This window comes from Ranitomeya imitator, chromosome 4, assembly GCF_032444005.1.
Source record: "Ranitomeya imitator isolate aRanImi1 chromosome 4, aRanImi1.pri, whole genome shotgun sequence".
Lineage (NCBI taxonomy): Eukaryota > Metazoa > Chordata > Amphibia > Anura > Dendrobatidae > Ranitomeya > Ranitomeya imitator.
Genome location: NC_091285.1, coordinates 308,947,494 through 308,960,336, shown reverse-complemented (window position 1 = coordinate 308,960,336; position 12,843 = coordinate 308,947,494).

Here is a 12,843-nt window from a genome sequence, read left to right as displayed (position 1 = left end):
TGTGTCTGGCATCAGCGAGCCACGATCTGTGGAGAGAAGCACTGTTGCTGCTGGTGTGAGTGCCCGGTTACAATCACAGCGTGGACACAAGCGAGCATCACAAAAAGATGAAGCTGATGCAATTATCGTCGATGGACTCCAATGGGTAGAGGACATGTGTCGCAGTGAACTCAGAGACCTGAGGCCGGAAATTACCGACCTGCAATCCCGCGAGTCTGTATACTCTGCTAATGAGTGGAAGCTACTTTTTTTGTCCTATGTGCCTGGCGCTCAAAATATCCCGGCACATAGAAACCTTATGTTTAGGCAAAGACTGAACAACCTTCTTGAGGAATTTGTGGGCCCCCAGGAACCCGCTCCATCGGGAACAAGAAGAATGGACATGCCAGCCTACAACCCTCAATATAGAGGCCAGGGTGAAACGAGCATGGAACATCATAGACAATGTAGCAGTCCATCATACAGTTGGGCAGACAATACGCCCGCGCAGTACCAAAGTCTATAGTACTGTTCACTGTCCCCAGCCAGGTGCAATTACTGCGTTGCAAGTTTTGTTGGTTATTTTTTTTTTTTGTAACACCCAATTTCTATTTTAGTTTTTTTTTCATCCCTATGGGATATCATATGTTAAACCTGTCTACCAACAGTTTGTTGGAAAAAATCCATAAACATTTAGTAAACTGTTTCAAATTTAAGATTCTTGTATGACTTTAACTTTTAACACGACACAATAACATGAAGGTAACTTTTTACACGACATAAGGTTGGGGGAAATAAAGCAAACAATAAAAGCCACACACATTTCAGCAAAACATCAGGATACAACTTCAGACTTTAAATTATTTTCACACGTGTTTGTCTTGCCATGGAACATGGCCTTCATGCGGAAGTAATGTGCAAATTGATCACGAATCCTCATTATTTGTGCTGTAGACCGAACAGCAGTCGATTCAATGCTAATGAGGTTCGACTCACATTCATCGGGGTCTACCACCTGGGGTTCATGTCTCGCCACAAAATTATGCAGACAGATGCATGCCTTCACAACACAGTCCACATTTTCTGATTGCAGTTGCATGCAGGTTAGTAAAATCCGCCATTTTAATGTCAAAATCCCAAAGGCACACTCCACATAACGTCTTGCCCGGCTCAAGCGATAATTAAAAATGCGCCTGGTGGAGTTTAGACTACGGCTTGAGTACGGCTTGAGGAGATTTTGTCCGAGTTGGAACGCCTCATCACCAACTAAAACAAAGGGCAAACTTGGATCTTCGGTTCCCGGTAGAGGTCGTGATGATGGTATGTTAAAATTTTGGCTGTACAAACATCGGCCCATGTTGGAGTCTCTGAAGACTCTGGAATCGTTAGTCCAGCCATAAGAACCAATATCCACAGCAACAAAACGGTACCTTGCATCCGCAATTGCCATCAAAACAATAGAAAAGTATTTTTTATAGTTGTAGTATAGCGAGCCACTATACGCTGGTTTCTGAATTCGAATGTGCTTGCCGTCCACGGCACCAATACAATTGGTGAAATTAGCCACATGTTGGGAAATGGCTAGCCAAATTTCTGATGTCGGTGTTGGTAGCACAAGTGGTTGCAAGTTGTTCCAAATGGCATCACGAGTTTCCCGAACCAGTTGGCAAATTGTTGACTTCCCAAGTCAAATTGATAATGCAGTGATGCAAAAGATTCTCCGGTAGCCAGATATCTGTCGGCATTCAAAAAGAAAAAAAAAAAAATTAGGATTTTAAAGATCAACTAAAAGGCTTGTTACAATAGAATATACAATTGCTAAATGAACATTAGGCCACACGATACTGAGATCTAGTCTTTGTCAATAGAATGATAAAAAAATGTATAATTACCTCACAGTCACTACTAAACGTTGCTCCGCACAGATGCTTTCACGGAAAGTGCTGCGATGATGATGTATCTCATCCTTCACATGCGAGAGCAGAACATCAAAGGTCTCAATGGACATCTGTAGATAGCGTTGGAATTTGAAGGGATGATCCCGAAGCTGAACATACAGGGTGTGAAAGGCACCATATGTATTCCGCAAGAAATTCACTTCATGGATCCAATATCTCCTTTGCGAACTACGCTTTCTCTGCCGAAGTCACAACCGCATCAAGCGAAATCTAACGAGCTCAGACACAAACATCTTGCTAGCAGAAGTTCACTCAATGCTTTCAAAATGGAGAATGAGTCTGTGCCCACACCCGACGATGACAAAAGGAAACAAAAAAAAGAACAACTTTATTGACAGTGACAAACGCAGACAAACGGATACTTTGCTAACGGACATCCAAATGAAAAAACGCGATCACATGCGTTAACGCAAGCGTTACCGTGATGACGATTTTACACAAATTTTGGCTCCTTTTCTGCACATGCGTTTAACGGATCCGTTTAACGCCATGTACTTGACGCAATGTGAACCTAGCCTAATTATTCATTAGTAGACGGCCACCAGTTATGAATCTGGCAAGGAGCTAAGTTACATGCACCTTTGTGTGCTCTTTGATACAAATCTAACTCCAGTTGATGACTGGAGTAAGATTTATGGCATAAGGAATGCCACTGCTTGTCATGAATTCTATGAGTGAGGATCGACACATCTTCTCACTCCTGTATATTGTGAGATCCTGGTGAAAATGGCATTTAAATGTCAAAAGTCACAACAATTTTGCACTGCATTGTGTTGTGAAAAAATTTAGTGACTATTCACAGCTTTTTACGCCAGTTTTGTAGCATAAAAGCTTTGATGAATTGGGTTGTTTATGACTGTGACTCCTCTTACTTTGTGTCACTGAAGTTAGTTCTATTACTGTATCTACAGTTTATCCTCAGCGTTAATCTGTCATTTTAGGTCTGCTATCGTTTCTATTCATTTCCTAGGACTGAACATGGTCCATTGGTGTTCTGACTGGAAGCCATATTTTGCTAATTTTTATGACACCCAGTAAGTCATAAAAAAAATCAACCCCAAATATTCTTTATAAAAATCAACTAATACATTAAATGTTACCAAAAATGCTGCTTGTAAAAACTACAAGTGGCAACATGGTGGGAAATAAGGTCAGTCTCTCTTTGTTTGCTCTAGGACTAGGCACCCCAGTTTGACACTGCCCGCTGGTGGTGTTTGGTGCAGAAGAAAGCGACCAAGTTTGATACGCTGAGCTCACACTAGGAGACAGGACAAATAGCACAGCAATAGAAGACCGCAAGGTTAAAAGGCAACGCATATCAACAACACAGGTGAAACAGCAAGGAAAAATAGGCCAATGTAATTACAACCATAATTAACATGAAGATGCATATGATAATTCCATCCATTATAGTCATCTACCAAATTAAAAAACTTTGAACAATTAACTATTAGGGGTTAATTTTGTGCTAGTCATTCAAGGGCGAGTGCCTAGTGAGGCAGTGTTTAGACCAATAAAATACTTTTTTTCCTAGCTACTGATTGTAGCTACCATTTCATCTGCACTAATGATTGATGTATTGATATTGGAAGCCTGGAAGTCTTTTAACTAATGGATAGCCTTAAAAAACATAAGTTCTTCTTGCAGTTTTGGGAAAAGCAATGGTGTGACAGGCCATGATTTGAGCCCATCCTGCAAGTCAAAGCAGGTAAGATGCAGGAGAAAGTAAGAAAGTCTGCTGTTTACTACAAAAAGCAAGACTGAGGAGGCAAAAGCTGTCATTTCCCTATTGTCCCCATTTTACCGGAAGGCTGCACAAGTGCTGGAAAAGGTAACCTATTTTTTCCTCACCAGGAAGAAATTCCCATGATATAGCTTCTCGTCACTGTTAGGACACATACAGATCCTGCATCATCATCCTTCCCCTGCTAGCACTGAATTCGGTTACAAGATTTTTGCTGTGGTACCTTAGTAGAGGCAGCTGCTCAGCTCTGAGAAGTAAGGAGAGGGAGGACAAAGTCGGCAGAAATAAACACATAAATATTGTTCTCCAATCGTCCTTCAGATGCCCATTCAGTGACAGCTTCACTATTGCTGATCTGAGCTGCATAGATGATAAAATACAACTATGTACAGTAGTAGAAAATACATGTGCAATGAGATTGTATATGTGTGTGTAACGCTCGCGCCCAAACTGGTTGGTGTGGGCGTGCGGGGGTGTGGCCCCACTGGACCTAAGTAGCTTCCTAGGTTTTTGCTGGAGCCTCTGATGGTGAGGTCAGACTTGTGCGGCAGGTAGCTACCAGGTACCACTCTAAGGTGGAGTCTGACCGTGGATGCTGATCCCACCGGGGGACTGGACACAGGCAGGCACAGCAGTGATACTGGCTGATAGATGGCTACGGCAGAGGCCCTGACAGGCAGACTGGCTTGATGGAGATACTGGCAGGCAGACGGGCATGGCTGGCACTCTGGCAGACAGGCGGGTATGGCTGGCACTCTGGCAGACAGGAAAGGACATAGACCAGAGTACAGACAGGAATGGACTTAAACCAGAGTTCAGACACAGAAGTAACGGAACACAGATTCAGACCAGGGTATGACGCCCCACTGGGTGGCGAACACAGACCAGGGTACTACGCCCCACTGGGTGATGGACACAGAGACAGAACCAGACACCTCAGCAGCAAAGTACTAACTGAGGAAGTAAGTTTGCTCAGGCGTCCTCCAAAGGGTGAGGATGCCTTAAAGGGAACCTGTCACCTGAATTTGGCGGAACTGGTTTTCGGTCATGTGGCCGGAGTTTTCGGGTGTTTGATTCACCCTTTCCTTACCCGCTGGCTGCATGCTGGCCGCAATATTGGATTGAAGTTCATTCTATGTCCTCCGTAGTACACGCCTGCGCAAGGCAATCAAACACCCGAAAAATCTGCCCATATTACCGAAAACCGGTCCCGCCAAATTCAGGTGACAGGTTCCCTTTAAGAACCAGAGGCCTCTAGGCTGTTGGCCAGGGACACCTTAGGGAGGTGCACACAGACTGAATAAGAAACAGGAGTTAAGGCCCCTTCACATTAAGCGACGCTGCAGCGATACCGACAACGATCCGGATCGCTGCAGCGTCGCTGTTTGGTCGCTGGAGAGCTGTCACACAGACCGCTCTCCAGCGACCAACGATGCCGGTAACCAGGGTAAACATCGGGTAACTAAGCGCAGGGCCGCGCTTAGTAACCCGATGTTTACCCTGGTTACCATCCTAAAAGTAAAAAAAACAAACAGTACATACTTACCTGCCGCTGTCTGTCCCCGGCGCTGTGCTCTGCACTCCTCCTGTACTGGCTGTGAGCGTCGGTCAGCTGGAAAGCAGAGCGGTGATGTCACCGCTCTGCTTTCCGGCCGCTGTGCTCACAGCCAGTACAGGAGGAGTGCAGAGCACAGCGCCGGGGACAGACAGCGGCAGGTAAGTATGTACTGTTTGTTTTTTTTACTTTTAGGATGGTAACCAGGGTAAACATCGGGTTACTAAGCGCGGCCCTGCGCTTAGTTACCCGATGTTTGCCCTGGTTACCAGTGAAGACATCGCTGGATCGGTGTCACACACGCCGATCCAGTGATGTCAGCAGGGAGTCCAGCGACGAAATAAAGTTCTGGACTTTCTTCAGTGACCAACGATCTCCCAGCAGGGGCCTGATCGTTGGTCGCTGTCACACATAACGATTTTATTAACGATATCGTTGCTATGTCACAAAAAGCAACGATATCGTTAACAATATCGTTATGTGTGAAGGTACCTTTACTGGCGCCACCCCCCATGCGCACAGACAGAAAGTGTACACAGAGCAAGCGGCCATGAAGCACACGGCATGGAGCTGGCAGCAGACAGATATCACAGCATGGCACAGGGTGAGTGAGTTGATGTATCAAGCAGGTGGGGGATGGAAGGCCATGCCGTGAAGCCGGCAGGGTTGTTACAGTGTGCACGGTATACATTGTGTATATTTTGTCTATATTTATGTATGTAATGTGTGTACTGTATGTTACTAGCTGATACAGAGAACATATGCAGTCTAGGACACTAAGTAATGCTTCTGTCATACTGTAGAACTTGAACTATAAATGTTAAATGTAAATTTCCCTACATTACTAATTCATTGCCATAAGTCATGGACTCTTGGTAAACTGCAAAAATTTTAGAATAGTGTTTGATATTCTGCATTGCTTATACTGTAACTGCCATATAGCAATATTCCATCTAAAGGGAATCAATCAGCAGGATTTGCTACTGCATCTGAGAGCAACATGATGTAGGGGCAGAAACCCCAGATGACTGAGATGCTTACTGTCATTTCTGTAAAATCACTGTTTTATCTGCTGCACATCTAGTAGGTATCTGAATATTGAGCTAACCCTGCCCATGTCACAGATTATCAGCTTTATGTCCATATACAGTGTACACAGACAGCTGCCAATCAGTGGTGGGGCAGGGTTATACACAACTCATGAATATGATTAACTAAGTGGCCGCAGATTTCCAAGTCAAGTGATAATTTAGTGATAATACATTTTTAGGTAATTTTTATGTCCACATTTTTTTCTGTCACAGAATATGCAAAAACAGTAAATTCTTGTCTTTTTCCCCATTTTCTGTTTTTTTTCTACAATTGCAAAGAACCACAAAGCACATTTTAAAAAGTAACCGTCATTTTAATTCTTATTTTACAAATCAATAGTACACGTGAAAATAATCAACTTTGCATTATATCTTTTCTGACAAATTTGTTTTCTCCTCCTCCTGGACTGATCTTTCACTTTCAACTAATTGGTCAAATCTGTAAATTGTTTAAGCAAAGTTTGGAATTTTTTTTCACCACTTGGATAAAAAATAACCTAGACATGTTAGATGTCTAGGAACTTGTAATGACCTAGAGAATCACAATGGCAGGTCAGTTTTAGCATTTAATGAACCTAGCAAAAAAGCCAAACCAAAAACAAGTGTGGGATTGCACTTTTTTTGCAATTTCACCGCACTTGGAATTTTTTTCCCATTTTCTAGTAAAAGACATGGTAAAACCAATGGTGTTGTTTAAAAGTACAACTCGTCCCGCAAAAAATAAGCCCTCACATGGCCATATTGACGGAAAAATAAAAAAGTTATGGCTCTGGGAAGGAGGGAAGTGAAAAATGAAAACGCAAAAACGAAAAAGGGCCGCGACTTGAAGGGGATAATTATGTTCGGATGAGGCAGGAGCATTTTGATTTGTTGCTGAAACAAGTTGGGGATGTCATCCAAAGGCAGGACACATGCATGAGGTTTTCCATTTCACCGGCGGAGCGGCTGATGGTGACCCTGCGGTCAGCTTATTTTTTTTTTTTTTAATCATTGTTCATATTTAACGCCATGTAAACATATTTTAACCTATGAAAGACCACATCAGCAGTGAACATGCTCCACAAAATACTGCACTGTAACTCTGTGTTGTATTTTCTGGAGAATGTTAATTTTTTTATTGTTTGTGGCCATTCCACTGTTTTTTACACCTGCTCCATAATAGGAATGCACAGATGTAAAAATGGGTTTTTTAATGTGCACTAAAACAGAACAAAAACTTCCGCAGTGCCATTTATTGAAACTTAAAAAAAAATGTAATATTTGTGTAAATTGCTTAAAAAATTTATGTTGGTCTTTGCAATTTTTACTAACATTTTTGTTTTTCACAGATTCCTGGCTACAGGAGAATCCCTAACTTCACTACACTACCAGTTCCGACTTGGAGTATCAACTATTTCCGGAATTGTGAAAGTTACCTGCCTGGCTAAATGGGATACCTTGCACACGGAGTACATTCCACAACCGACAAAGGACATCTGACTGCAGAGTGCAGAACTATTTGAGAAACTGTGCCATTTCCCACATTGCTTGGGTGCCGCAGATGGCAAACACATCCGTATTACAAAACCGGCAGGATCAGGCTCAGAGTACTTCAATTACAAGAAGTACTTTTCAATAGTACTCATGGGCATAGCAGATGCAAACTGTAAATTTCTGGCTGTGGATATTGGAGCCTATGGCCGGTTCAACGACTCCCAAGTCTTCAAAACTTCACCGATGGGCCGTTGTTTGTATGGCGACACGTATGACTTTCCACCAGCAAGACCACTCCTGGGAACAACTGGACCACCTATGCCTATTGTCTGTGTTGGTGATGAGGGATTCCAGTTGTCCCCACATCTACTAAAACCGTATGCAAGCAGAGACTTGACCCGAACAAAAAGAGTTTTCAATTACCGCTTTACAAGAGCCAGATGAGTGGTGGAGTGTGCATTTGGCATTCTAACTGCAAAGTGGCGCGTGCTGCTCACTGCCATAAGACTGCACACACAAACAGTGGATGAGGTTGTCAAGGCCTTTGTGGTCCTGTGTTACTATATACTTTCCAAGGAGCCTGTTTCCGTGGATGATGAGGACTTGGTGACCACCTTGAGGGATTACCACAGCAGCTCTGTACACTCCGCCGGTTCTGTTTCCAGAATGAAGGACCACTTTGCAGAGTATTTTGTGTCACCTGTGGGCAGGGTTCCATAGCAAGAGAACATTGTGTGACATCTTTCTTTCATGTGTCTGTGATTTATGTTGGGTGATAAACCAAATATTTGGGTAATAAACCAAATGTTATACCTTCTAACGTGTGGTGTGTAATGTTTTTTTTCATTTAGTTAGCATACTTAAATGAAGGCACTTCACAAAAAAATTGTTTTTAAACCAAATCAAATTTTATTTTACATATGACAATATAATAAACTTTTGTCATATCTTTTTTATAAAAAAAAAAAAATTTGGTAAACCTTTTTTTTTCTTGTTGGTAAACCTTTTTTTCTTTGGTAAACCTTTTTTTTGGGTAAACCTTTTTTTGTAAAGCTTTTTATTGGGCAAACCTTTTTTTGTAAAAACTTTATTTTGTTTGGTTAGACCTTTTTGTAAAAATAAAAATATAACATCACAACTTTTTTACAAAACATTACAAATCTGTAAAGTGTGGGGTGGAGATACTAGCGGAGGAGCTGGAAGGTTGGACCACGTCGATAGTTGGGGAAAGCCTACTGGGTTGGGGTGTAGTGGAAGGGGGGGGAACAGACAGGGGCCTGAGCAGGGAGGGTGGTGTGTGGTAGGTGGAATACTATATGGGGAAGGTAAGTTGGATAAGGAAGAAAACATTGGGGAAGACATTTGGTTTTGGGGCCGGGATGGGAATTGGGACAGGGTTGGGTATTGCGACTGTGTTTGGTATTGGGCCTGGGGTGGGAATTGGGCATTGGTTTGGTATTGGGCCTGGGCTGGGAATTGGGCCTGTGTTTGGTATTGGAACTGAGCTGGAAATTGGGACTGGGCTGGAAATTGGGACTGGGCTGGAAATTGGGACTGGGCTGGAAATTAGGACTGGGCTGGGAAAGTTATAGTGGCTGTGTGGGGAGGTGTAGGATTTTGGGTTTCGGACATGACCTGCACTAGGCCAGCTTGGCAGGCTTGCATTACCCGCATCTGCTGGTCAAGAGTTAGCTTTTCCATGCCTCTGAGCATGGATTGAAAGAAAAGGTTGTTTGGTGATTAACTTGCATCTCAATGCAGCCTATCCAAGCGACTGCTGTGTTCACTCATGCGTGTTTGCATCATGTTGAACCCAGCAGTCACTTGCTCTGCCAAAATTTTGAAAGAGCTTTGGAAGGCTGCATTCAGATGCAAGAACTCAGGAGCATAGCTCCATTCTGGACCCCTCTATCACTGCCGCCACAAACCTAATGGTGGTCTAGAGGTGGCAGGATCAGAGGGATATGGTAAAGGGAATGCTAAGTCTTGACCAGCAGCTTCAAGTAACGAAGGCTGCGCTGATGCTCCAGTGCTGGCGGCGGTGGAAGTGGATGGGGCAGAGGTATCGGAACGGTGAGACGAGGGGTCAGAGGGGTGGGGTCTACCGATGTGGCACTCGGTGGCGGACTCCTGAGAGATCGTTCCAGAGGGGTCCAAGGTAGATGCAGGTGCTCGATGGCTACAGACGGTGGTGTGAAATAGAGAAAAAAACAATTAATATATTGATAAGAAAAAGCCCTGACTGAAACCAAACAAGTATTATACAGGTAAACATGGTTATTTATTCAATGGGCTGTTGAATACTTATGTTCTACTCAGCATTGTTTCCCTGAAGAAGGACAGTGCCCGGCCATTTTTATACCAAGTCCTTCATCGTGCTGAGCCACTCAGGGCCTGCATCTCCTCGTTAGACTCCCTCTTGAAGTGATCCCTGAGTGACCGCCACCGCTTCCTAACCCTTTCACCTGTAAAGACAAGAATAAAATTAAAGCAAGTGTTAATTAAAACACATTCCGTTCAGTTCAAAACCTAACTGAGAAGTGAATACTTACATTCTTGAGTCTGCTGCCTTGGCTGAAGGTTTTCCCACCTCGGAAAAATGTTTTGGCAGACTTCCTCCCAGAGCCGACGGGTCACATGTGTATCAGAATGCCTGCGGTGAGCCATATTCCACAGCAGCTCCCACTCGTGGGCCTCCTCGATGAGGCGGTCCACATCGATGCCGATATCCTCACTGTCTGAGTCGGGAGCACGCTGTGAATACTTTGAAAAGAAAAAAAAAATTAATACACTAAAACACACAACTTAACACAAGAAAAAAAAAACAACTCACTGCTGGCTGACCGCGGCGGCGATTACGCCGGCTCTGGGAGCGGCTGGGAGGATCTTGATGGCGTTGGCCAGAAGGTGCAGCAGACTAAAAAAAAAAAAATAGAAATATGTTGTATGTGTACTGGGATGTATGATGAAGTGTTTTGTATTTGTTGGGTGCACTGTGATGTGTGAAGCGACTGTTTCGGCACAACTTACACTCTGTGCACCTGCTCCTTGGATTTCTCCACCCCTCTCGTCTCCTTCTGAGAGGCCCTCGGCTGCTTCAGCTTCCTGTAAAAACATAATGAATGCATATAGTGATTAACCGACATTTTAACTATAGCACCAAAAACTTAAAAAATTTAAAATTACCGCAACACGCTCTCGCTGTGGAGAAGGGCTCCCAGAAGAAGACATTCTTGATTGCAGTATTTCCAGGCAGGCGGCTGTGGTCCCTGGTGGCTCTGCAAGTATAAAGACCCTTGTAATCTACTATACACATTGAAAAGTCAGCTTCATAGAATGTAAGTCTTTACACTTACATCAGCAAAGCGGCTTGCTCCTGTGGTCCCTGGTGTGGTATTTCCGGGCAGGCGGCTGTGGTCCCTGGTGCAGTTTTTCTGGGCAGGCGGCTGTGGTCCCTGGTGGATCTGCAAGTATAAAGAATGTATCGTTAGAACCACCCCCATAACTAGCTAATATAAAAGATTTAATAACCACCCTGCTCAAGTAATGTGAGCAATGTTTATGCAGGCGTACACCAAAAGTTTTGAAAAACAAACCCAAATAAAAAAAACCAAAGCACACCAGTCTGAGCTGGATTACCTACTTCAATAATATATGCAAGCAGTAAAACCATTTCCCCCCCCCCCCAAAAAAAAGATACCCTCTTGTAAAATAGAAATGCCTACACACCAGTTGAAAATGTATTGAGAACATATATCTGATTTTAAAAGATCCCTCTTAAAATCACTTTTGAAAATTTTACCCTTTAAAAACTTTAGATAACCTTTTATCTTAACCCCTTCCCGACCCATGATGCCACGTAGGCGTCATGAAAGTCGGTGCCAATCCGACCCATGACGCCTATGTGGCGTCATGGAAAGATCGCGTCCCTGCAGATCGGGTGAAAGGGTTAACTCCCATTTCACCCGATCTGCAGGGACAGGGGGAGTGGTAGTTTAGCCCAGGGGGGGTGGCTTCACCCCCCCCCGTGGCTACGATCGCTCTGATTGGCTGTTGAAAGTGAAACTGCCAATCAGAGCGATTTGTAATATTTCACCTATTATAACTGGTGATATATTACAATCCAGCCATGGCCGATGCTGCAATATCATCGGCCATGGCTGGAAACACTAATGTGCCCCCACCGATCGCCCCCCCAGCCCTCCGATCTGTCCGGTACACTGCTCCGGCTCCCCTCCGTCCTGTGCTCCGCTCCCTCCGTGCTCTTGTCCGCTCCCCCCGTGCTCCAATCACCCCCCCGTGCTCCAATCACCCCCCCTGCACTCCGATCCACCCCCCCGTGCTCCGTTCCACCCCCCCGTGCTCCGTTCCACCCCCCCGTGATCCATTCCACCCCCCGTGCTCCGTTCCACCCCTCCCGCACTCCGATCCACTCCCCGTGCTCCGATCCCCCCCCCGTGCTCCCCCCCACCCCATCATACTTACCGATCCTGCCGGGGTCCGTCCGTCTTCTCCCTCGGCGCCGCCATCTTCCAAAATGGCGGGCGCATGCGCAGTGCGCCCGCCGAATCTGCCGGCCGGCAGATTCGTTCCAAAGTGCATTTTGATCACTGAGATATAATCTATCACAGTGATCAAAATAAAAAAAATAATAAATGACCCCCCCCCCCTTTGTCACCCCCATAGGTAGGGACAATAAAAAAATAAAGAATTTTTTTTTCCCACTAATGTTAGAAAAGGGTTAGGGTTAGGGCTAGGGTTAGGGCTAGGGTTAGGGTTAGGGTTAGGGCTAGGGTTAGGGCTAGGGTTAGGGCTAGGGTTAGGGTTATGGCTAGGATTAGGGCTAGGGTTAGGGTTTCGGTATGTGCACACGTATTCTGGTCCTCTGCGGATTTTTCCGCTGCGGATTTGATAAATCCGCAGTGCTAAACCGCTGCGGATTTATGGCGGATTTACCGCGTTTTTTCTGCGCATTTCACTGCGGTTTTACAACTGCAATTTTCTATTTGAGCAGTTGTAAAACCGCTGCGGAATCCGCACAAA